Source organism: Lissotriton helveticus, chromosome 9, assembly GCF_964261635.1.
Source record: "Lissotriton helveticus chromosome 9, aLisHel1.1, whole genome shotgun sequence".
NCBI lineage: Eukaryota > Metazoa > Chordata > Amphibia > Caudata > Salamandridae > Lissotriton > Lissotriton helveticus.
Genome location: NC_136070.1, coordinates 437,965,449 through 437,989,850, shown reverse-complemented (window position 1 = coordinate 437,989,850; position 24,402 = coordinate 437,965,449). Strand labels below are relative to the sequence as shown.

The 24,402-nt window shown below is 45.1% G+C and overlaps 1 protein-coding gene across 2 annotated transcripts in view; it reads right to left on the bottom strand.

Annotated features, from left to right (window-relative positions):
• The window catches only part of MARK3 (microtubule affinity regulating kinase 3), a 596,913-nt gene that overhangs the window by 564,528 nt on the left and 7,983 nt on the right, over positions 1 to 24,402 (bottom strand). The window lies entirely within an intron of this gene.

The window sequence follows — 24,402 nt, the reverse complement described above, 5'->3', positions numbered from 1 at the left end:
AGTGGAGCTGGAAGAACGAGGGGGGCAGAGGGTATACATACAGTGAATGGGGATGAATAGCTCTGAAGTAATGCAAAGCTTAAAAAAACAAAAGGGCTTTAGATGCATCTTATATATGGTACAAAAGTACCACTTATCGTACGTTAGAACGGTACTGCAAGTCACTGAGAAATTAAGTGACCATACAGAAGAATGAGGCGGTAGGCAAACTTCTTTTACAAGGCCATGGAACTCAGAGGTGACCTCTTGTACTCCGGTAAGGATTGTAGCGGCTGTTCAGCACTACACCACCCTCGCCAGGAACATGGGAGGCATGGAATGGACGTGGAAGTGTTTAAAAAAATATATATATATAGATGATTAAAAGCGAGCTGATTAGGGACACAAGGGTGTCAACGGAGTGGTGTTGAACGATGAAAATAAAACGAACAGTATAAAGTCTGCAATTGAAGATACTGAGACATGTCAGCCATTCATAATGGGGTGTGTCATGTACATTTAAAACGTTATGTGACCCAACACGTGTATCCTTTGCTGCACTCACTGTATTCTTAATCATGTGAAACTCTTCTTTCAGTTTCAGGTCCAGTTTATAGAGAAAACATAATCCTTGTGGGTTTTCAAAGCTGTCTTTCATCAGTGAGGGCGATGAGGAAAGCAGGGCACTTCCTCCATCGCAGAGCCTCATGTGATCATGTAGATCTCATGGTCTGTTTGCTGCAGTTTCATCATAACCAACCCCTTTGCGAAGATTAATTTGCATAGGCTTAATAGCTAGATCGTATTATATAAAGGATCCCTCTACAAGTTCCACTTTAAAGCAGTTCTCCTTGCTGGCAGTGCCAAATCTATTAATTAAACGTCATTTTCCACCTTGCCCATGTTGTTGAAGTGTACCCGTCCCCCGCCCTGCTTGCTCTGTGCAATCTCCATGTGAGATGCATAAGACTACCAGAACAAGTATCCAGTGTGGACTGGAAATGCAGGCAGGTGCTTCCGCTGATGTGAGTGAAAGCTGTGTCCACTGAAGCAGGAAACCAGGTTTGGCCCAGAGGTTACTGCCAGAAAGATACCACTGCGAGGGATTCGGCCAGAAGTGCCACACCAAAATGCCCATTTGCAACCGAGCTGGAGGTCCGTCCCCCCCAATCACAAGGGCTGCCAAGCACGTCTGCCTCACCCATCACCTTATGCACGCAGAACTGAGCGAGGCTGCTGGTGCAAAACTGCAGCAGGAGCCATTGCAGTGAGGCGGTAGTCTGGACCACATCCGCTACACAGTCTGAAATGCTGCAATACCCATATGGTAAATGCAGGTCTTTGCCTGCACTCTAGACAAGACTCAGAGACGAAAAAACGTTCTGGCGGCAAGTCAGCACTGCACACCAAGACATTTTGCCAAAGGATTAAAAAAACACTGAACTAGGTTGTACATTTGGCCTGCGAGTACTCGAGCCGTCTGAACCTGCGTTTAATCCTGCCTAAACATGTATTGTTTTGGGGCTTTAGATACAGGACCATGACCCCAATGGAAGGACTTGAGATATGGGTAAGTAGGGGTGTGGCATCTCACTGTTTTACTTAGTTTGGAACCCTTCCATGTAGTTCTGCTGTGTAATTAAAATCCTTTTTTTTTATGAACATAAAAAGTTAGCAATGAGTTGGACATTACGTTATTGTTTCTGTTGGTTGGCTGTAGAGTTCTAAGGTCTTTGTAGTATCTTGGTATTCTCTATGGTGTCCTTCTCTACCTCTAATAGAATGTTCATGTGATGCATCTATCAGAATGTTGGTGATCTGCCTGAGAGTCCACAGTTGGCTGGGCTGAGCACCATGATGGATGCTCCTGGTGGGGTCTCTATACAACTTCGAATAAAGCATCACTAAATACTACTCAACGTGTGGACTTCTCATCATTACAGTCTTGCCTCCAACCCTATGCGCCTAAGAAGCGGATGCCTGCTCGTCCTCACTACCCTGAGAGTCCACTACAGAAAGGATTCTACTTAGCCTAGACTGCAGAGCCACAGTAGGAGTGTTCCACAGCACACCAGATGAACTACCTCAACCGCCACAGTTTGGGCCCCTGTAGCCCATGTCTGTGGCTCCCTGAAAGGGTAGGAGAATAGTACTTTTAGTAATCAGCCCAGATATTGATTTCTTTAGGTCTGACAAATCCAGCTCATGTGATCGGGGAACATGGCGGCTGGCGGAACAGCGGTCGAGAGGACCGCCGTGCAGCAGAAGAGTGAATCGAGCAGCAGGATCGGCACGTTTCAAGTGAGGCGAAGCAGCAGAATGGCGTGCAGTTATGAAACGCCTAGAGATATTGCGGTAAAAAATACCCTCCATTAATTGGCTTGGCGTTCCCAGGAGGCTTTCTTTTTCATGGGCCTCGGCGTTCGCACTACCCCGGCCGCAAGATGCGACTCCGCCTCCCAGGGGAGTTGGAGCCGGGTGGCTGTTTTCTGGAGGAGTAACCAGTGCACCGCAGCAAGGCTGCACAGTAGGTGGAGAGGCCCCCGAGAGATACGTTGTGGGCTACGTACATGTCAGGTACAGGGGGGAGAAAGGCAAACTGGGGGTGCACTCCAGAGGGCCTGAGAACAAGTTGCAGCTCATTATAAGTTTTTGAGCATAGCCAAGTATTAGCCCCAGGATTACAGCAAGGAGGGGGTGGATGGAGAAAGACCTTCCAGTTTGGGATTTACCCCTCAAGGTTTGGACCCCCGAAAGCACAGAAGCATTAAGTGGTAGTGGGGCCCCCCCTAAAGGACCAGGACAATACGCAGGCACTGAACTCCCTCGGAGATTTGGCGTTAGTTGGCAGGGGTGCACAATTGTTGTCTGTAAGGAGGATACCTCTTACGCCCTGCCCCTGATAAGAAGTGTGCAACTGGGAGGGGGAAGTCCGTGAGCGCTCCTCAAGCAGTAACTCCCGTAAAGAGACCCCCTAAAGGAGGCAAAGTCAAAACGTGTGGAGCAAGAGGAACAAGCTCTCTTACTAAGCCTCCCCCTCCCTTAGGTCCTACTTTAAAATTATGGAGCAAGTGGCAAGTTCAGTAGAGGTTGGGGGGCCTACTGTTGAGCCAAGGGAGGCTAGAGAGGGGATAGAAGACATATTGCCTCAGGGGAGACTGAATGAGCCATTGAGGTTGGAAAATCGTTTCTCCCCTCTTACAGGGATCACAACAGAAAGCTTAGAAGACATTGCATCTAGTACTTCGAGCACTCCTTTGTCCTTTACCCCTCCGCCCACAATACAATCTATTCAAGAAGGAGGGGTGTCTGCTAAGACAACTGATCAGGTAGCTCCCCGGGTCAATGATGAGAGCCTTAATACAGTCCACACTTTACGGGAGGGGGCGTCCCTAGGGGCCCACGTGACTGAGCTACTATTTAATCTGAGGCAAGACATGCTGGTTAAGTTTGAGACTTCTGAATATAACCAGAAGGACATCCAAGGAAAATGTGGGATTCTTGAACAAAAGATTGATGGAATTGCCCTGCGTAAGGTTGCCCTGGAAGAGGAGGTGAAGACGTTGGGTGAGGTTACGGTAGCAAACTCTAACCCCTTCGCTGCAGGGGTAATTCCTCCATTGTGCTGGGAGGAGGGGGGCGCGCACAGCGCCCGCATGCTCATGACAAGCTCAGCTCGTCATGAGGCACGGCGTTCCTGTGCTCATGACGAGCTGAGCTCGTCACAGGTGCACCGGCTCCCGTGGAACGCTCAGCACAGCAGGGGAATTCTCCCCGCACCTGAGCGCTCCACGGCTCATGACGAGCTCAGCTCGTCATGAGCACCGGAGCACCGTGCCTCATGACGAGCTCAGCTCGTCATGAGCATGGTAAAGGCTAAGGAAACAGCAGGAATTGAAGCAGAGAATAAGTCTCTGCAAGAGAACTTGGAAAGGCTGGAGCTGCATGCTAGGTAAAATAACATCCGCATTTTGGGTGTCTCGGAAAATGCAGAAGAGTCGGACATTAAAGGATTTATGTGCAAGTTACTGGAAGTTCTGCTTCAGGACAGAACGGATATTGACTGGGAAAGAGAACTCCATAGGGTCCATAGAGACCCCTATGGGCTTCACCCAGGGAGGAACGCCCCAAGGAAGATTTTAATACATTTCATCACTTTTTCAACTAAAAGAGCTTGTGTTGAGGCGTGCGGGGAGGGAACTGCAGCTGAAATTTGGAGGCGTTACATATCAAATTCGCTCTGACATGGGCAAGAGGACCGCTCAGAGGCAGTGGGCCTTAGGCGCTAAAATGAGTGAATTATGCTCTAGGGGCGCCGAGGTGCACATGAAGTTTACGGCCATAATGATAATGTGGAAAAACAAAATGTATACCATTAGAGACCCTGAAGAGGTGGACTCCCTGTTAAAATCTATGGAAAGCCCAGAATAGGGACTTGAGCTCTGTTATAACATGTATATAGTTGTATATATAGTCGTACATAGATACACGTAGAAGAGTAGAACGAATAAATATATGAGGTTAGGCACTTGGAGAAAGCTCTTAGGTTCTAGCACTAAGCTACACTAAATTACACACAACTTAAGAGCACACATATGAAATACATGCCAATATACGTTAATACGCCTTTCCCTTCGGGGTTAGGCATCGACATTTTTTTGCCTTTTGAGCTCATTTTAGAGATTCGCTCTTTTGCCTGCATGGGGATACCGAGAAGGCCTTTGCCAAAGAGATAGGGAGGGGGGATTCCCAGGGGGGATGGGGGCGCGGGATCACGGGTGGATGAGAGCTTGTGGGAGAAAAGAAAAATGTATTGTCCTTACTCTGCAAAACTGTTGGTGGATCAAAATAAGATGTGTTATCTTGTTAGTGACTTTTTTCTTAGAGAGGGCGCTGCAGAAAGGGGTAAATTTCGAAGAGGTAGGTAGGAAGAGAGTTCCAACGATTGATAGAGGAGTAAGAATTTGGTTCATTTTATATCCTGGAACGTAAATGGCTTGAGATCCAGGAGGAAGATAGCACAAAAAATTGAGTTTCTTAAGAAAACTGAGGCCAGTGTTATTTTTTTGCAAGAAACCCATCTGATTAAAAATGAATGTAGTAGTGCTTTTAAAAAATGGGCGTGGGTTCAGGACATTGAGTGTTCAGATCATAGTGGGAATACGAGACGGGTTACAAATCTTATAAGAAGTAATGCAGGCATCACAATGGAAAGCTATAAGTACGACTCCTCTGGGAGGTGGGTATTGGCCAAGATAAAAATTCAAGGAATTTCTGTAGTGGTTGCTAGCTACTACGGGCGGAATGAAGACAATCCGGAGGCACTAATTACATTGGAATCATTTTTACTAGCATCAAATGCACCTATGATGCTTGGGGGGGACTTTAATATAGTCTTAAGTAAGGAGTTGGATAGAACCTCCAAAGCTAAATATCTTACCCCGCCAAAAACTACAACAGTACTTAAAACTTTGATTAATTAATTAAATTTAGTTGATATCTGGAGAAATAAGAGGGGGGCCAAGAGGGGTTTTACTTTTTTTTAGCAACAAATATGGCCATCACTCACGTATCTACTATTCTCTATTAGATCGCGGGTTGTTATCGGGGGTGGAATCGATCAAGAATATACCAGCTATACTTTCAGATCACTCTGCTGCTCATCTCTCATTAAGGCTTCAGGATAAGAGGGATACTTTTAGGTGGACCTTCGACAGGACAATCCTGCTAGATGAAGGGGTTATTTTTAAGATGAGAGAGGAGGTAGCAGGTTTTTTTAAGTTAATAAGGGGTCAGCTAAAGTCCAATCCATATGAGCCTCCTTCAAGGCCATTTTAAGATCTATAGGTACTACAATTATGGTGGGTAAAATACGCAGCATGAGGCATCAGGAGGAAATACTTCTTAAAACCATCAAAGCTAAAGAGCAGGAGTTACAGAAGGCATCACTTGAGAATTCCAACAAGGTGTCCTTACTTACAAAGCAATTAGAACAGTTGCAAGCAAAATACAGAGGAGCCATCTAAAGGATATTGCCGGATAGATGGAAGGTTAGCAAACTACTGCATTTTGCATAGAGGGAAAAGAGTGGCGCCCTTGTGGCTTGTAAAGCCAAGGTAGATAAAGTATGTAATTAAATTATTAGTATTAGAGACTTCACGTCAGGAGACCTAGTTGAAATTAATGCAAAAATTGGCCTAGAAGTCTGTAGGCATACGAGTAAACTGTATAAAGACGATATTTCCCCTGGGAGGGATAACATCGAGGGTTTTTAAAAAGATATTGAACTCCCGAATTTAAGTGAAGGTCAGATGGGGACTCTAGCCGCTAAGATAACAGAGGAGGAGATTCTACTGCAGTTGAGAAAGATGGCTAGAGGGAGGCCGGCCGGGCCAGACGGCCTACCAATTGAGATATACTTTAGACTCTTCGACATTATAATACCAGAGCCTAAAGAGCTCTTTAATGCAGTATTAGTAGATGGGGAAGATCCTCCTTTGAGCTGGGCTGAAGCAACGGTAACATTAATTTTGAAACCCAACAAAGACCCTCTGGTGGTAGACTCTTACAGGCCTATATCTCTGTTGAACACAGACTATAAGGTTTTCGCAGGGATTCTGGCTGCCAGGGTAGCCAAGATTACAAAATGTATGACACACGAGGATCAGGGAGGTTTTCTCCCTGGGAGGCAGCTAAATGAGTTAACCTTTCTACTGCTTGGTGTAGTTGATTTAGTAAAAACCTACAACTTAGCCGTAACGGTTGTGGCAGTTGATGCTGCTAAAGCCTTCGACCAGGTGCACTGGCCCCATCTCTGGGTGGTCCTAAAAATATTTGGATTTCCCAATAACTTAATAAAGGCTGTTAAACTCCTATATCGCCAGCCCAGAGCTAGAGTCCTCATGAATGGAGAGTTAACTGACTGGTTCAATATAATGCGCAGAACAAGACAGGGGTGTCCTTCATCCCCGCGGTTATTTAATTTGTATATCGAACCGTTAGCGGCATGGATTAGGGAGGATACCATCATTGTTCCCTTCACCTATGGCACTTGAAGTTAAATTAGCCTTATATGCAGACAACCTTTTACTCTATACGTTGAATCCCAAGATGGCTATTCCTACTCTAATGGTAAAAGCAGGAGCGTTTGGAAAAGTTTCAGGATATGGGGTGAATAGAAACAAAACGGAAATTATGGAGTGGAACCAATCAAAGCAAACTGTGCAGGCAAAATCGTGCATGCGCTACCTTGGCATTATAGTTTCGCAGAAATTGGCGGATGTAACTGTTGTGAATCGGAAGAAGATCAGCCAGGACGTAGGGAAAATGCTGGTTAGGTGGGCTAACCTTCCCCTAAATTCGTATGGTCTAGTAAATCTTATTAAGATTATCATTTTGCCAAAAATTACTTTTCTCTTTAATTCCATACCACTATTATTTAATAAAAGGGAGATCGCTAAATTACAAGGAAGGATAGGCAGTTTTATCTGGGGCTCGTATATCTTGGAAAAAATTAAGGAGGAGGTTGGAAAAGTGTGGGCTTGCACTACCAGATCTGTTGATCTATGGGTATGCTTTTCTTTTTAAGAATTGTTGGATGCTTTTAGACAAAGCTGATGGTTTCGCAATAGGAAATCTTTTTGGGGCATTGCTTAGTGAGCTGAGAGAGGGGCATGATAAATTTCTATTTAAGTTCGGGGACCCAAAGTTTTTCAAGAAAGTAAGATTAAAGATTCTAGTGGAGGCCTTAAAAGTATGAGTCTTTATTTGGAAAAGTTGGGGTTTTCCTACTACTCAACAAGGGCCCCGATAAGGGATGCACCAGGGACCCCGGAGTGTTTGAAAGATTAACTTAGCCTCCCTTTGAAAATACGGGAATCATTCACTGGGGTGACCTGAAACTGGGAACAGAGTTAGTCGGTTGGGATATCTTGAATTTACTAACTGGGGGCCAACTAACTAGATTTAAGTATTACCAGCTTTCAGCGTGGTGAGCAACCCAAAACTGGGATGAGCCAGAAGAAGATATTTGGTGGGATCAAGTAATAAAAACTGGTCCTGTTAAGAAGGTTGCCCTGTGGTACCACACTTTGGTAAACGTTGAAGACGATCTAGATAAGGACATCCATAAGCTTTAGGGAGATGAAATGGTGAATATAAATTTGGGGGAAGCTTGATTGGGTTCCTTTGCGATGCTTCGAGATACAGTTAAACCAGCCTATTTAAAACAGAATCATTTCTTCACGGTCTATAGGGTGTATTGGTCCCCAGCAAGGCTAGAAAAAATTTCAGGAGCACACTATGTTTGCGCAAGATGTGGAGGTCCCTCAGCTGATTATTTCCATATGTTTCTTACATGCCAAGAAATCACAAAATAATTCTGGCTCGAGGTGTGCCCGTTTTTTTAAAAAAATCAGGTATTCCGGTGAGGGTAATCCCCCTACTTGTATTTTTTGGAATCTGTCAAGAAAATGCTACTGGTATCAGCAGGCTGGATGCAAGATACATTTTTTTATGTGAACTCCTAGGAAGACAGGAGATTTGTAAAGAATGGAAATCGGAGGCACCACCGCCCTTCCTGGAGTGCAAAAAGAAAGTTGTAGCCTTAAGTAAACAGGACTTAGCATGGGACCCCAGTAGCCAAGGAAGAGTATGGGTTGAGTTGGTGGACTGGATTCACAATCTGGGGCCCAATGATTAGCTGTCGGTCCAGTTTCCTTCTGTGTTACAGGTACACCGGTGAAGGGTGGAAGAGGAAACAGCTTGTACTCTTGAGTGGAAGGACTTCAACCCACCCTGGTTCTTCCAGAGATGGGAAGGGAGTATAGCCAACAAGTAAATTGGCAGAACGAGGTAAAAAAAAAAAGATATTGATTTCTTTAATATTCCTAATATCTTGTAGCATGTTAAGGGGAGTCCGATTTTGAAAAAGGCACCCTTCGATCCTGCAATTGTGTAAACAGGCTGATTTTAAATTTTGCATATGCTTGGGTTCAAACGCAGGTGGCATGATGTGCAAAATAAAAATGGACTAGGATGTGGCCCTTGTAGGAGAGTAGGGTCTGCTTCATATGGTTACCCCCACTTGTTGCTGTGCTTTACTTGTTTTTCAACTTTATTTTGGCTGTGGCCCTGCTAATCGGCCCACAGCCTAGCTGTTCTCTCTCTAAATTGATACCATGTACTTTAGGTACATACCAGACTGGTTACTGAGGCACCCTTGTGAGTCCCTGTATATGGTACCTTAGGTACCCAGGGCATAGGGGACCCAAGAGCCTACCAGGGGCTGCAGCATATATTGTGCCACCCCTCTTTAGCCTTCCAAACTGACACCACAGGTCTGTACTTACAGCATGGGTAAGGTGGTGTAAGCACCCCTTACTTAGATATAGTATACCTATATCTACCTTATATATAGACACATAGTAACCTATAAGTCACTCCTATGGCAGGCCTTGACAATCCTGGAGGCAGAGTTCTTGGTTTTGTGTGAGAGGGTGCCCTAGCATGAGCTGGGCCCCTCTGCAGCTTTCGGAACCATCTCCTTATAACTGTTCTATGAAATAGCCATACCATATACTCTTAAGTGCATTACAATCCTCCCGGTTAATGCTAACTTTGGTTTGGCGTAATCAAAACATGTCGTGTAAGGTGTCAAACACTTTGGAATACTACCACCCCGCCAGTTCTGGCGGCGGGGTAGCATTCCACCCTTCTACAGGGAGAAGACATGTAGTTACTGGTAAACCCAGTTAAAGTTAAACAGGGCCCCAGCATCACAAAATGGATGCTGCTGCCACAGACACGAGTCTGCCCTCCTGCTGCTGGATGAAACTCTGGCAGGAGAGGCCTGGACAATAGGTTTCCTGTCCAGGGAGGTGCTGGCACCTCTCCAGACAGGCCTTAGTGTATTGGGGCAGGGTAGGTTGCATTCAGTGAATGCTTTTCAGACACTGCCTGGGGCACACAAGGTGCTCCATGCACTTCCCAGTTCAAACCGGTTGCTGGGGCGCTCAGCCCCAGCTCTGGTGCGAAACTGGACAAAGGGGAAGGGGTGCAACTGCTGTACAGCACGTACAGCCAATAAGATGTCACCATCTTTTTTGCTGCCTGCCAGAGTCCATTTTCGCGGCCATAATGTTCAATATCGCGGCCATCGCGCTCTTCAGCTGATTTCGTGATTATTTAGTAAATCGCGAAATCGTGAAATGCTGGAGGGTCTGGTTAGATATACTACGGGCAGCGAGAGGTAGGGAGTTCCAAAAAACAGGTGTCAATGCTCTGAACGAGTGCCCACCCGCTGTAGCCCTGCGCACCCGAGGTACTCGGGCCAAATGGAGATCTGCAGAGCGCAGGGCCCGGGTGGGTGCGTACAGGGAGCACATATCTCTCAAAATCTTAAGGCAGGGGCCTCAAGGGGGCTTATGAATGGCAGTGAGTTTTTTTTTTTATCATTTTGATGCTTTATTAAAAGTTTGTATCAACCCACAACTGATTGAAACATGGGGCCCTGAAAGTAATCACCCGGTAATGGTTAGCAGTTCTGTTACTCAAAATTTTAATAATTGTACATTCCGATTACATTTCCTCTTTCACTTAATAGGAATCCCCGTCTTTCATACTGTATTTAGAATTTTAAGCATATACAATATACCACTACAAATCTGAACTACATTTTGGAATAGTCACAAAATTGACATCTGAGTTTGAAATACCACATAACATCCTAAATGTTGCAATGATCTTACTGACGCTTTACTTTAGCCTTTCTTCAAATCAACACCCTGGTTTGAAAAAAAAGCAGAGGATTCAGAACACAAACTTGCTGTTTGATATTTGTTCGGCACATGCTAATTTTTGTTAAAATACATGGTATGCAGCATTTCTCACAACCTAGGTCTTTGTGAAAGTCAGGTGTGCATAACAGTACTCGTGGAGCAAATTGAAAATAATTACAGACATAAAAATTATGCTCGAGTTGTATTATTTGTTGCTTACATCTTGGTCCAGTGGGAGACGATAGGATGTCTAGTGTAACTTTATATATACATTTTTAAATAAATCTAAGACACTGAAAACATATTACTTTAGAAGACCAGCAAATAAATCTCTCAGTACCTGGCCATAAAACAAAAATTTTAGGTTGATGTGGTTTTGTTGCTGAAAAATGCACATATGGTCCTCTGTATGTATCATGCATGCTCAAGATAAGAATGATTTATTTTCGGTACAGTATCTGAATTAACGCCATCTTCAATATGCTGCTACATTTTAAGATACAAATGTACCCAGAGGTGACAATGCAGAAAGCAAACCAGTGGTTATTTGTTGTATTGCCATTGCAAGAAGTTCAAGCAAGTGCCTTAATTTTTCATTAAACAAATCTAGTGATTAAACAGCTGCCCACTATGGGCAGTTAAATGGATATAAGATAATGTCAGCCTTCTCTGAATTTTTATCCTACTTAGCAGCTTCTCACGTTGATAGTTTTTGCATTCCCTTTTAAGTGTAAATTCTATGGTTGTTGATTTATTGTTGGTGCACGGCATTGTCTTTTTTCAGATCTTGTTTGGTTGGCACGAATGTGAATTTCTTTCAAAAGTATTTTCATTACTTTTTATTGAGCCTTCAGGTTTTCCAAAATCCATTTCAAGAAACTCATCCGGCATTTCCTTGAAAACGTCTTTTTCATTATAATCTCCTTCTTCTACAGATTTTGTAGGTTTACGTCTGCAGACACCATTCTTGCAGGGCCTTACTAAGGCCAGACATATGGCTGCCAGCGCCATGCCAACCGCACAGGAGTAGAATGCTGACCCATAATTTGGAGTTTGATCCACAAGGACCCCTGGTGCCAAGGCGAAAACGGCGCAACATTCTCCAGTGGAGGCAACTGTAGTGAACGTTTTTTGTCAAAGTATTGTGACAGTATGGTGACAGTTGGAATGAAACTTTGGGAGTATCCCAAACCAAATATTAGACCATTTGTTAAGTACATTTCGTCGACACTGCGTGCAAAAGATGCAGTGACCATTCCGATGCTGACCAGGAACCCTCCGGCCATAACCACTGGTCGGTGGCCAAAACGATTGCTCAGTACTGTTGACAGTGGAGCTGTAAATGTCATCACAAACACACATATTGAGATGATCCAGGATATACGACTATTGCTTTCTTCGAAGTAAGTGATGAGTTCACTGAAGAAGACTTCAAACGTCTTGATGACCCCATACGTGAATACTTTCACAAAGAAGAAGGCGATGGCCACCACCCAGCCCCAGCCTCCATCAGGCACTTTGGTGTAAACTTTTACATTGGTCTAGGTTCTCGCGGTGTCCATGGCAGTCATCCTGAATCAGTGGTGTACTGCATTGGCAGCAGGAGGTTAGATCTAAGCCCCCTTGATCTTGACCTTTTCACGCCCTGTAGCCCCCTGACCTCTTGAACCCTTTGCTCCCGGAGAAGGCGAGCTTGAGACAGTACCCCGTGAGCCCAGGTTCGCCCCCGCCGCCCCCAGACACACGGCTGATCACTGCCTGCTACTGCTCTCCCTCCCCCGGTCCCTTCTGCACTCTGGTAGTGAGTTTTAAAGTAGTTTCTCTGATCTATTGGCAGCCAGTGGAGCCGGCGAAGGAGGTCAGAGACGTGACAGTACTTAGGGAGTGCGAACAGAGTGCGGGCTGCAGCGTTCTGAGCACGTTGGAGCCTTTTGGTCACCGATTTATTAGCGCAGAGAAGCAGCATGTTACAGTAGTCTATTAGCGTGCGCCTCAAAGGAAAGGGCGCCATAGTGAGGTCCTCAACCTTCTTGCCAGCCATAGCTTCCAGGTTCTGGAATGTGGTGAAGGCTGCTTAGCATTGTTTAAATGTAGGAGTTCAGTTACTCTCAGCTTGCTGCTGGATTGGGTCTCTGTTTCTACGCTCTTCAATAAAGACACTTCAAAATCAACCAACTTCATCTTTTACAGATCTTTGTGAGGGACACACTTTGACAGCCATCTGCCCAAACTCCCAGGTTCTTAACCATGGGTTTAGGTAGCGGGGGTGCTCAAAGAGCAGAGGGCCACCACTGGCTGCCCCAGAGATGGACGTCTCTGCCTACCAGGAGGACTACTGATTTGGTGGAGTTCAATTGGAGGTAGTTATCAGCCATCCATTCAGAGATGGGAGTTGGGTCCTCCTGAAATTTCACAGAATCATGGTTGGGATTACTGGAGATGGTAAGCACCAGCTGAGTGTTTTCAGTGTATGACACCAGAGAGATGTTCCAGGCTTTAGTCATGAGGGCCAGAGGTTGAATATATACATTGAATAAAGTAGGGCTCAGTACAGAACCCTGGGGGACACCACAACGTAGAGGGTGAACGAGGGAGGAGAAAGGGGGGGGGGGGGTGGAGACCTGGAAGGTCCAGTCGACCTGAATAGACGAGAGCCAAGAGAGGGTTTTGCCATGGACACCGATCTCACCTAGCCAGTGTAGCAGGATCTTATGTGAGACCGTGTCAAAGGCTTCACTCAGGTCAAGCAGAATCAGTGCAGAGATTCTGCCTTCATCCAGGGAGGCCTGTAGCTGCTCGTGACTGCAAGCAGTGCGGATTCGGTAATGTGCCGAGGCCGGAAACCATTTTGGGAAGGATCCCGTATTGAATTAGCGTCCCAGTATTGAGTTAAGATGGTGTTGACATGGGATTCGATGATTTTAGAGACTAATATGAGCAGAAATATTGGTCGGAAATTTTCAGGCTTAGACGCCTTCAGTGTTGTTTTTTTAACAGAGGTACAACTTTAGCATTTTTCCACGACTTGGGAATGGAGGCAGAAGCTAGAGACGTGTTAATCAACTCCAGGAACTCTGGTAAGAGGCAGTGTTGACATTTTACAAAAAGGTCTGGTTTCAGACGGTCATCAGAGGACCCTGACTTTACCTTGACGAACAGAGCCTCTATGTCTTTGGGAGACAAAGGCCAAAAGACAGGGAGGAAGTGGGTCTCAAAACCGGGGGGCGGTCTCTTCCAGGAGCCAGGAGCGGCGTTTCCAGGGCAGAAACTACAATAAATACACTCCACTTTATTGATGAAAAATATCACCAATACCTCACACTGCAAATTGGAAGATATGGTGCTGTCAGAGGCAGACGGGGATTTTACATTATCTTTCAGGAGTGTGAAAATGGTTTTAGTAGAGTTAGTACTGGTGTTAATCATTTTGGCATTGTGTGCGGCCTTGGTCTTCCGGACGAGTTTATGGTACGCTTTGATTGAGTTTCTACAGCTTGCTTTAGCTGTGAGGCCATACGACCGTCTCCAGGCTAATTCTAGGGCCTTACAATTATTCTTTGCCAGAATTAGTGACTCCTCAAACCAGCCATTGGTCTGTGCGCATTTAGAATGAGTGACTTTGGCCAGGATGCAGATATCCAGAGCTTTATTGACCCATCCCAAGAAGGCTTCGTTAGCTGCCTCAATGTCTACAGGCCGTTCTGGGTGCGGAGTACTTAAAACGGCTATAAAGGCGGCCGGGTCCAATTTATGCCACGGGCGCTTCATTGAAGGTTTACAATGGGGTTGTGACTTGGGGCCCGCCTGGGGTAACCGCAGAGAGATAAGGGAATGATAGGTTCAGGGCATAGGAAGGGGGGCTTTGACTCCAAAGACTGGAGATTCGAAAAAACAGGATTGAGGAGATGACCATCTAAATGTGTCTGCCCGAGACTAGTTGCGACAGTTGGCAGGATGCCATATCCCCAAGGAAATTGGTGATGTCAGGGGAATCTTGTAACTCCAGGTGTAGTTTAAGGTCGCCTATTATATTAAAATTGGCTGTCTGTAAAACCAATGTAGATGCAGCATTAGCTAAGGCTTCTCTGAAGGCTTTCGATGGGGCCAGCGGGCGGTAGATGAGTAGCCCAGAGAATGTGAAATTGTCTGTCAGTGCACTTTTAAAAAGTGCACTTTCACAGTCGGGAATATCTTTCGGGACCAGACTGCAAGTGTAGGCAGTTTTATATATAATTGCTATGTCCCCCCTTCTCTCAACAGCTCTGCTCATTTTGTTCATTGCGTAGCTTGTGGGAAGGGTCAGGGCCGGTATAGCTATGGAGTCCACGGAGAGCCACATCTCCGTAAGGAATAAAATATCTGGGGGAACGCTCTTGTAGGAGGTCTGATACCTCAGCAGAGTGTTTGACCTGAGAGCGGCAATTCCATCGCTCACCCTCTCTCCTCAGACCAAAGTTAAGACCCAAGGAATTATTTTTTGTACTTGACTGTAATGCTAGTGCAGTGGTTTCTTACAATATAGTGTTTTCTGAAAGAAGGGCATATGGGGACTATTTTCAGAGGGATTGCCCCCTCCATTATTACCACTTGCTATGGACTGGAGTGGCTAAGAAGCTAGATCAGTCTATGGTGGTGCAAAATTGAGCATGTAGCACAGCAGCTAACATTGTTAAAAGCAATTAGTCCTACACTATAAAGGTTGCACTAGTGCCTGCTCTTAGTCATGCTACAGTTCAAGGACCTTGCCTCGGTTACAAAAGTATTTACAAGTTGATCCATGAATATGCAATATATAAACTGGAGCTGTGCTTATCAGTTGCAATCTAATGGGAGCAATTTAATGGGGAGGAGGTGGGGGAGTGCTAGTATTCCACAACATGTGTAGAACTGCCAGGAAGTAAACCATTTTGCCTTTAATGCTTGCAGACAATATAGCTCCTTCCCGAGTCCATTTGGAATATAGCGCTAACCTTCAAGTAAACAGTGAAAACATACTAATTCTAAAACTTTTATTCTGTGCTTCCAGTGAATAGGTTTGTAGTGCCAAAGGAAAGATTGATGAAAAACATATGTGGGCATAGGCATAGAACAAAGCCACTTTACAGGGTACATTCATGTGTGAGTAGGTTGGTAATTCAGTTAGATTGAAAACTCCTGTTTTCAAATAGGACGGAATTAGGTTTAAAGTCTTTACAGCACCCTGAATTTCTTGGCTTATTAAAACTGGGGAAACAGCTAAACCTGCAAAAGGTAGGTTGAGATCGTACCCAGTAAATGGTTTGAAACATGGAACACACGTGGAGACGCATAGTAATTCCAAATGCTGCTTGTTATTCCCCATTACAAGGCCAATAACTCGGAATTGCATGGTAATGGCAGGGAGATACCGCATACAACGGTAATTATTGGTATGGGGTTACCACCCAGGTATTATTGTGCAGCTAGTAACCCATCCCATAATTATTTTCCCAGTGATAATGGGACTTCTGACCAATAACGGTCTAGCAGTTTAAGCACACATGCACCCACTGATTCCAGGACTGGAGTCACCAGGTTAACAAACCAAGCATTTCCCACAATTAAGCAGCAGTGTAGATTAAGACACATGTCCATTACAACCAGGAATCAGACCAATGCCTTTCACAGCACAGGCCTCTCTGACATACAACACGATTGTAGAAGTGTGAGGGCACATTTCAATAAGCGTGAGAAATAAAACAGAAGAGACACAAAAGTTTCATTTCAACCTATGTAAGAGATTAGGTTTACATGGGATGTATGACTTGCTCCAAACACAGAAAATGATTCCTCCGGTACTGTGCCGTCTACCCTGGACCTACACTTCCTTCCACAAGTAGGCAGAGACAACAAGATGCTCAAACGGCAATAAACTCAACAGGGAGTCATACTTTTCACACCGGACTAAGAACCGTCACTAGGGGGAAACTGTAACCCAAATCATTCAGGCATACACACTCCTCTGAGTTCAGAGAAGCTGTGTTCACAGTACCAAAAATTACAGGTCCATGGAGCGGTTGGAAGAACTGCACATGTGTAGGAAGCCTACACCACAGTACAAATCAAAGTGGGAGAACAGGGTAGGGCTGTCTAGGTAGGCAGTAAAGCATTCTGTATATACAGTTCCCCAACAAAGTCAGTAAGAGGAATTAACACATTATTTGATATCACTGAAGTCCTAAATGTAGCCAAGTGGATTTCAAAGACTACTCCAGAAGATGGGTACCACCAATTAGCACTTTACAAAGACATGTTACTTTATAACAATCTCAACACGTGCAAGCCTAAAACATACTGTCATCTCAACTTCAAAATATCTTCATCCGAATAGATATTATCGAAAACAATACAAGCATATTAAGTTAGACTACCCTGTGTGCTAAATGTAAATGAGAACATTCTCTTTTACCATACCAAAACAACATGCATCAACGTAATTTTGAAGTACATCCAAGAATGTGGTCAGATATTTCAAAAAAATTCGAATTAATTAAAACCTTTATGGATATTATTTGTATTTCAAGGATACTAAACCAAAGCGGATACAAAGAAGGGACATTTACACAATACAAGATCCTTAAAGTGTTTGGAGATTTTTGGATAAGGCGATATATGGTGGCAACTTTATTCTTAGACCTGCCACCATTATTGAGCTCTTGCAAGAACTCCTGAAGAACACACTGTGTTAATGGCCCATCACACAAGGGAGAAGAGAGGTGCTTGGCAGTAAGCAGCCTTCCCACACTCAAGGCAACAAAGCTGCGTTCATCCAGACGCTGCCAGAGGTTGCCGGATGGGTCCTCTAGCATGGTGGGCCCTTGATGCTATTTCCAGATGGGGAGTCAATGACCTTCCCTAAGATGGTGGGCATACTGGGATGAGCTCCCTTCTAGCTCAAGTACTGAGAGGATACAGATGAGTGGCGATCCAGGAAGCATCTGGATTCTCCCTCCCCAGCAAAGCTAAATGACTGCTCCCGGAGAGGCGGTGATCCAGCAAGGGAAGGGGTCTGCGTTAGCCGGCGTGCTGTGCTTCCCCTGGGGTCTGGCCTAGAAGTGGGGAGAGAGGGACCAGGTTTGGAGGACACCGGGGGCAGAAGCTTGAGGGTGCAAGCTGCTGCGCCTCAGTTCTAGAGGTGACAGGCGAAGAGGTTGGGGGTCAAGGACCAACGTGGCTGGCGAGGGGAAGAATGCCAGAACAGCGGGTGAGGCAATGCTCTCTTCAAGCCGTGTACATGGACAGAAGGGGGCCGTACTCATCTGGGCTACTGAGTGGCCCTGTGACGAGGACTGCAAGGGTCAGGGTGCCCCAAGGTTCCTGCTGAAGTGCTGTTGGTGTTGCCTGGGGACACAACTGAAGGTACAGTGGAGGTGGCGGTGTGCCCTGCTCAGGAGCATGTTTCTTTTAGAAAATGCCACCCCACTTCGTTTTGTTTGCTCTTAATTATAAGCAACACATCAATCTTAGTTTGATATGTTAGGTATATTTATTTTTACCTTTTCTTTAAATACTCTTTTTTTGAAAGAATCGTTAATTCTATGTCAGAGAAACAACACAAAAAAATTATATATAAAACATATATACTTCAACTTATACACAATATTTACAAAAGACAACACATCATTGCATCCATATATACAATACATTTACTATACACAACATGACTTCTGTATGTAACTGTTTTAAACTGTTCCAAAAGGCGAGTGTCACTCCCTCGTCCTATTCCTGGTTTGAATCCAAAAAGTGTTGGACCATTGGGGCACTCACCACCTTCTTTTTAATTCTTGACCTATGTTGGGTGATCCTGCTGTTGACCTGTTGTGTAGTTTTTCCTATATAAATTTTTTGGCAGGCACAGACGACTGCATAGACTACGTTGCGTGTCCTGCAATTCGAGAAACTGTTGTTTTTACATTTTACGCCCCTATGTTCAAATTCAGATCCCTCTATTGTGGACTCGCACGATATGCAGTTTTTAGGTCTCGCCTGTCGATGCGCATGCGCATCGAGCAAGCGAGACTATAGGGGCTCATCCAGACTTTATCTAACTTGCAAGGAATCGTGGCGATTCCTTGCAGTGCCCGTGACTTTTAAGCTCAATGCGCATGTGCATTGAGCTTAAAAGCGCGTGCACATGCCCCCAGCCGCCTGCCTTGCCTACTCTCTCTCACAGCCTCCCCCAGCTCCGCCCCCTCACTACTTGATTGCACGGCCGCTAGGCCGTGCCTCCCCTACTCTCCTCCCCCCTCCTCCTCTCCTCCCCTGCCTGCCTGCCGCTAGGCCGTGCCTCCCCTACTCTCCTCCCCCCTCCTCCTCCAACTGCCGTGTCGCACCTCTCCCCTCTCCGCCCCCTCCCCTGCCAGCCGTGTTTGTTTATTTTACCCGCCGTGTCTCTGCTGCTTCCCCCTGTCCTGTCTCTCCTCCTCTCCCTCTCTATACCCTCCCCCTCCCCCCCACCACTCCCATCAAGTCCCTCTGGCCCTTCCCTCCTCCCCGGACCCCTCCTCCCCTGCCCCCTCCTCCCCTGCCCCCTCCACCCTTTTTGTTTTGTGCATGAAGACGCACACAGATTTATCATCGCCTCCTGTGGAGGAGAAGTTGCTGAACCTTTATTACTCCGCGGCTCTCCCGCCTCCTTTACAGTGCATGATGGGCTTCATGGGACACTAAACAGTGTGGCTGTAATCTCTCTCTGACACAGGTAACCTTTCCTTATCACTTGTAATTGTTTTTTTCCGCCTATGTCTTTCTGCCCGTGTTTTTAAATGTCGGGTTCACCCTACGGGAGTTCGTTAGTGCGGTTAATTATCTAAATTCCATCGGCACATCCACCCCGTCTGCACTCACTTTTATCAGCACGTCCTCCACTTCTGCACTCGACCCTTCAGGTAGGAGCCTCTTTAAACGTGTGCACGACATTGTTGTCATTTTATTAAATAAAAAATAAATGCCTGCATTGCATGTTTACTTTTTCAGAAACTGACTGGGGTCACCTACTGATATGGCAGGGATCTTACATTCCAACCCTCCAGAATTGGGTGGGAGGTTCAGGGCGCTTGCTTTTATTTCCTCCAACTTCGTCGTTTTACCCTGCTGCACCGAAAGAGGCATTCCTGGCCTTGTTATACCGGCCATCAATCACAGTGAGCCCCCACAATGCATTTCTTGCATTCAATGTGCTTTATAAACACAGCACGTTCACCTGACGGTTTTTAAAATAAACTAACAGTTTAGATTTCTGTTTTGCTTTTCTTTTTTTCCCAACATGGAATGCATTTTTAGGACGCATTTTCCTTGGTACTTAAAAACCGAAACATAAATCATTCCTGTTAGTTTATATACAAAAATAAACTCCCATCAAGTGACAGCATTCTGTTCAAATGCATCTGTAACAACATTAGCTATAAAGTGCCCGTCCTATATCTCGCCTCCTTATACCGGCCATCAATCACAGTGAGCCCCTGCAAATGCATTCCATGAGTTTTCTAAACACAATTTGGAATGCAACAGGTATCGCATTTGTGAGTGTTTAGCTATTGGCATTCTAAATGACAATGCCTTTTATTTATGTTTTAAAAACCAAAACATAAATAAAAAGGCATTATCATTTACAAAGCCAACAGCTCAAACTCTGGTAAATGCGAGACCTATTGCATTGCAAATGCTTGTTAGATTTTGGCTCTAATGGGATTTGTTAATACCCTTTAGACTGCAGCTCAAAACACCTAGAACAGGACACGGGATAACTACAGCTACATTAAAGGTAACTTGGCACCCTATCCGTAGGATATTGTAAGCAGAGTGATAAGTTGAGGCTATGGGAATTGACACTGAAACATTGTTCTTTTCCTTACACACATGCAGATAGAAGTGACAAGGCCCTGAGGAGAACCCATAACTGCTGTATGGAGTTCGAAACGCGTCGGCAGAAGGGAGATTAAATTTAGAAATACTAACAATCACTGAGCCACAGAATTAATGTGTTGTGACATCTCCTGTTGATCGTGACTTTGTCTACTACTGTTCTTTGTATAATAAATCACTGATGGTGAATAGGATGAGGGAGTGACACTCGCCTTTTGGAACAGTTTAAAACAGTTACATACAGAAGTCATGTTGTGTATAGTAAATGTATTGTATATATGGATGCAATGATGTGTTGTCTTTTGTAAATATTGTGTATAAGTTGAAGTATATATGTGTTATATATAATTTTTTTTGTGTTGTTTCTCTGACATAGAATTAACGATTCTTTCAAAAAAAGAGTATTTAAAGAAAAGGTAAAAATAAATATACCTAACATATCAAACTAAGATTGAGGTGTTGCTTATAATTAAGAGCAAACAAAACGAAGTGGGGTGGCATTTTCTAAAAGAAACGTATATATAAGGTCCAGCCATTCCCACATTTCAAGGGCCTAACTCCTTTACATAAAAACTGCTCAGGAGCATAGCGCACAAGGGAACGAGGGGAGCGCCCCCTCCTACCTAGCGCAGTTTTACCTGAATCTGGGAGATGTAAAGAACTACACAAATGCCAATACTGCTACCTTATTCCTACTCTTCTACTCTAGAGAGGCTATATTGAAAATCCAACAACATATGCCATAGACTAACTTTTCGGTCTGAAATAAATCTGTTTCTTTATTTAAATATTTTCACATATCAAAATTCCGCAAATCTTTACATCTTTAACACATTGCACCTCAAACTTTATTATTTATTAAAAAGTTCCTTAAACATTTATCATTCATCCATTCTTCCCACGTTCACATTCTTTTCATCCCACATTCACCGATTGTACTGCCAGCATTCACCCTAACAAAACTCTGAATATCCTTTTTAGACTCTTTAAACCTTTCGAAAACAAGCCATAGAACTCTATTTATAACAATCTTAAGAGTACCAGACAAAGTCAAAATTATTAGAGTTATAGCATTTATTGTTATGAATAGAGTTCTATGGCTTGTTTTCGAAAGGTTTAAAAAAGAGTCTAAAAAGGATATTCAGAGTTTTTTTAGGGTGAATGCTGGCAGTACAATGGGTGAATGTGTGATGAAAAGAAAGTGGAAAGAATGTATGAATGATGAATGTTTAAGTAACTTTTTACTAAATAATAAAGTTTGAGGTACAAGGTGTTAAAGATGTAAAGATTTGCGGAATAGTTACATGTGAAAAAAATTAAAAAATTATTTATTTCATACCGAAAAAGGTAGTCAATGGCATATTGTTGTTGGATTTTCAATATAGACTCTCTAGAGTAGAAGAGCAGGAATAAGGTAGCAGTATTGGCATTTGTGTAGTTCTTTATTAAATTGAGGCATGGCCTTACTGTTGGGAGCCCAAACCCATGGTGTGATCAGTCTGAATCTGGGAGATGGCCAAAGAAAAAGACCCGAGAGAAGACCATCAGGAGGTGGCCAAGGAAAAAGACCCCAGATCACCCAAACAGGAGTACACCAAGGTGGCTCCTCCACAAACCGAGGCCGTGACGGAGTTGCCGATTGTGCCGGACAATGCAGAACTGCTCCCGGGGATCCAACCTCCCTGGAGGCCCTGGAGAAGTGCACTCCGGTATAACTCTTTCAGCAGGACTTACAAAATGTGTCTGAAAGGGTGCCGGTGCAAGAGACCAGATCTCTGCACTAGAAGATACGATCCAGGTGCTCCAGAAAGAAGTGGCCGGGGTACGGACCACCACCATAGATGTAGTCGGGGGTTGAAGATGCGAAATATCATGCACAGCACCACAACCTAAGCTTTGTGAGATTCCTGAGAGGGTAGAAGGTACATACATGGGGATCTTCTTGGACAGTTGTTTGAAGTAGACCCTCCCAATGGGAAAGTCATAATCCTGTTCCATCATAGAACAAACGCACAGAGCACTGGGTGGGAGATGACCCATAGACCCCCCCTCACCCCATGCCACCCACCCACCGAGGCCGGTCATTAAAAAAATTCCTGATCCAAGATCGTGACATGATCGGACATGAAGTCAGGCTAACAAGTCACAAAGTTTAAAAGCAACACCACACCTTTGACTCTGTTAAAACCATGTTACGGGCACTGCCATCTGCAGTACATGCTACTATTCCCTGGAAAACCAGAAGTCAGTTATCAGGAAAATATCACTTTTTCCACTCGAAGGAGAAGACCTGAGCGTAGCTGAAGGAAGGCCTGCAGCTGTCGGGATGTGGAGAAGGGCAGCCTAGCCTGCAATCAGGCCACAGAGAGAGAGAGAGAGAGAGAGAGAGACCACTCTGCTTGAAGCCCTCGCGGGCCCCCTCACAGACAAAGATGAGGAACAGTTGGTGGCAACTAAAAAGACCGGGAACGGCCGACATGAGGGAGGAACTGATGACTGACTAAAATGAATCACATCTTATCGCCCTAGTGATAGCCACTCTGGAGAAACAGTCGGTTCAACATCCAAGTCAAATGGCAGACCGAGCCTCGGAGCTCCAAGGAGATGCATCTGAGATGGTGCCATAAGTCTGGGCCGGCGACATGGCAAGAGTGACCCTCCACACACACTAGCCCTCACTAGTGAAACTGAGTACCAGCTTCCTTGTTCCACTACAAGACCACTGTCCACAGGGTCAGTGTTCCAGATTGAAAAGGTTATTCTAAGAGGTCTAGTCTGAAGGAGAGTTGTGGGCTACAGACCTCTCATACTCCTAACACAATTGGTTCAGTACTGGGGTTTAATACACGTGGGAGACAGTGGGGAGGGGGGGAATTGCTGGGGGGTGGGGGAGGGTGTGTGTGTGTGTGTGTGTTAGGTACTTACCAGTTACCGCTGTTTACAGATGGGAGAAGCTTTTATGGAAGCTCACTTGCCAAGTTAGCGGGGGCATCCATTCAAACAACGCACTATGTCAGGGAAAATTGCACCGCCCAGACCCTTAGACGATACGGAACTCACTGATATCACCAGGAATGTTATTGGCCTGGGTAGTAAGGTCAAGCGAAATCTAGCTGTACAATATATACGACTGCAGCCTGGCTGGAGTGGACATCCTTCAGTAGACACCTCCAAGGGACACATTGTCGCTTTCTGGGCAGTATGCCCCACTGGCTCATGCCAGCTACACAATAGGATCCAGGGGTGTGGCTATACTGATAAAAGAACCACCCTCCATTTTGGGCGAAGAGAACATGGTAGACACGTGAGGGTGCAAGGTCAATGGGGACGGACTGACATAACTTTACAGAGTGTGTACAGACAACCTGTATTACTAGCACCCACACATAATAAAGTCACTGATATACTCCTAGAAGCCAACTCCTCTTTAAACATGCGGGCGGAGACTTTAACAATGTCATGGATGCAGACATGGACCGGGATGGGACCCTTGCAACAACATCTCAGGTCACACCTCTTCCAAGGTTCGCTGCCACAATGGGTTTGTCTGACCTATGGTGAAGCGCGCACCGGAGGTAGACATTATCCATATTTCTCTGGAGCCCACAGGGTCTTTTCCAGGCTAGATTATGTGTTTGCCCCAGCGGGGGGGGAGGTCGGAACTATACTGAACGGGCAGAGTACACAGTTTGAGGGCTGAAAGATCATTCTGACCTTCTGGTCATAGTGGGCCACATTGCACTGCCTGTAGGACACAGGTGGC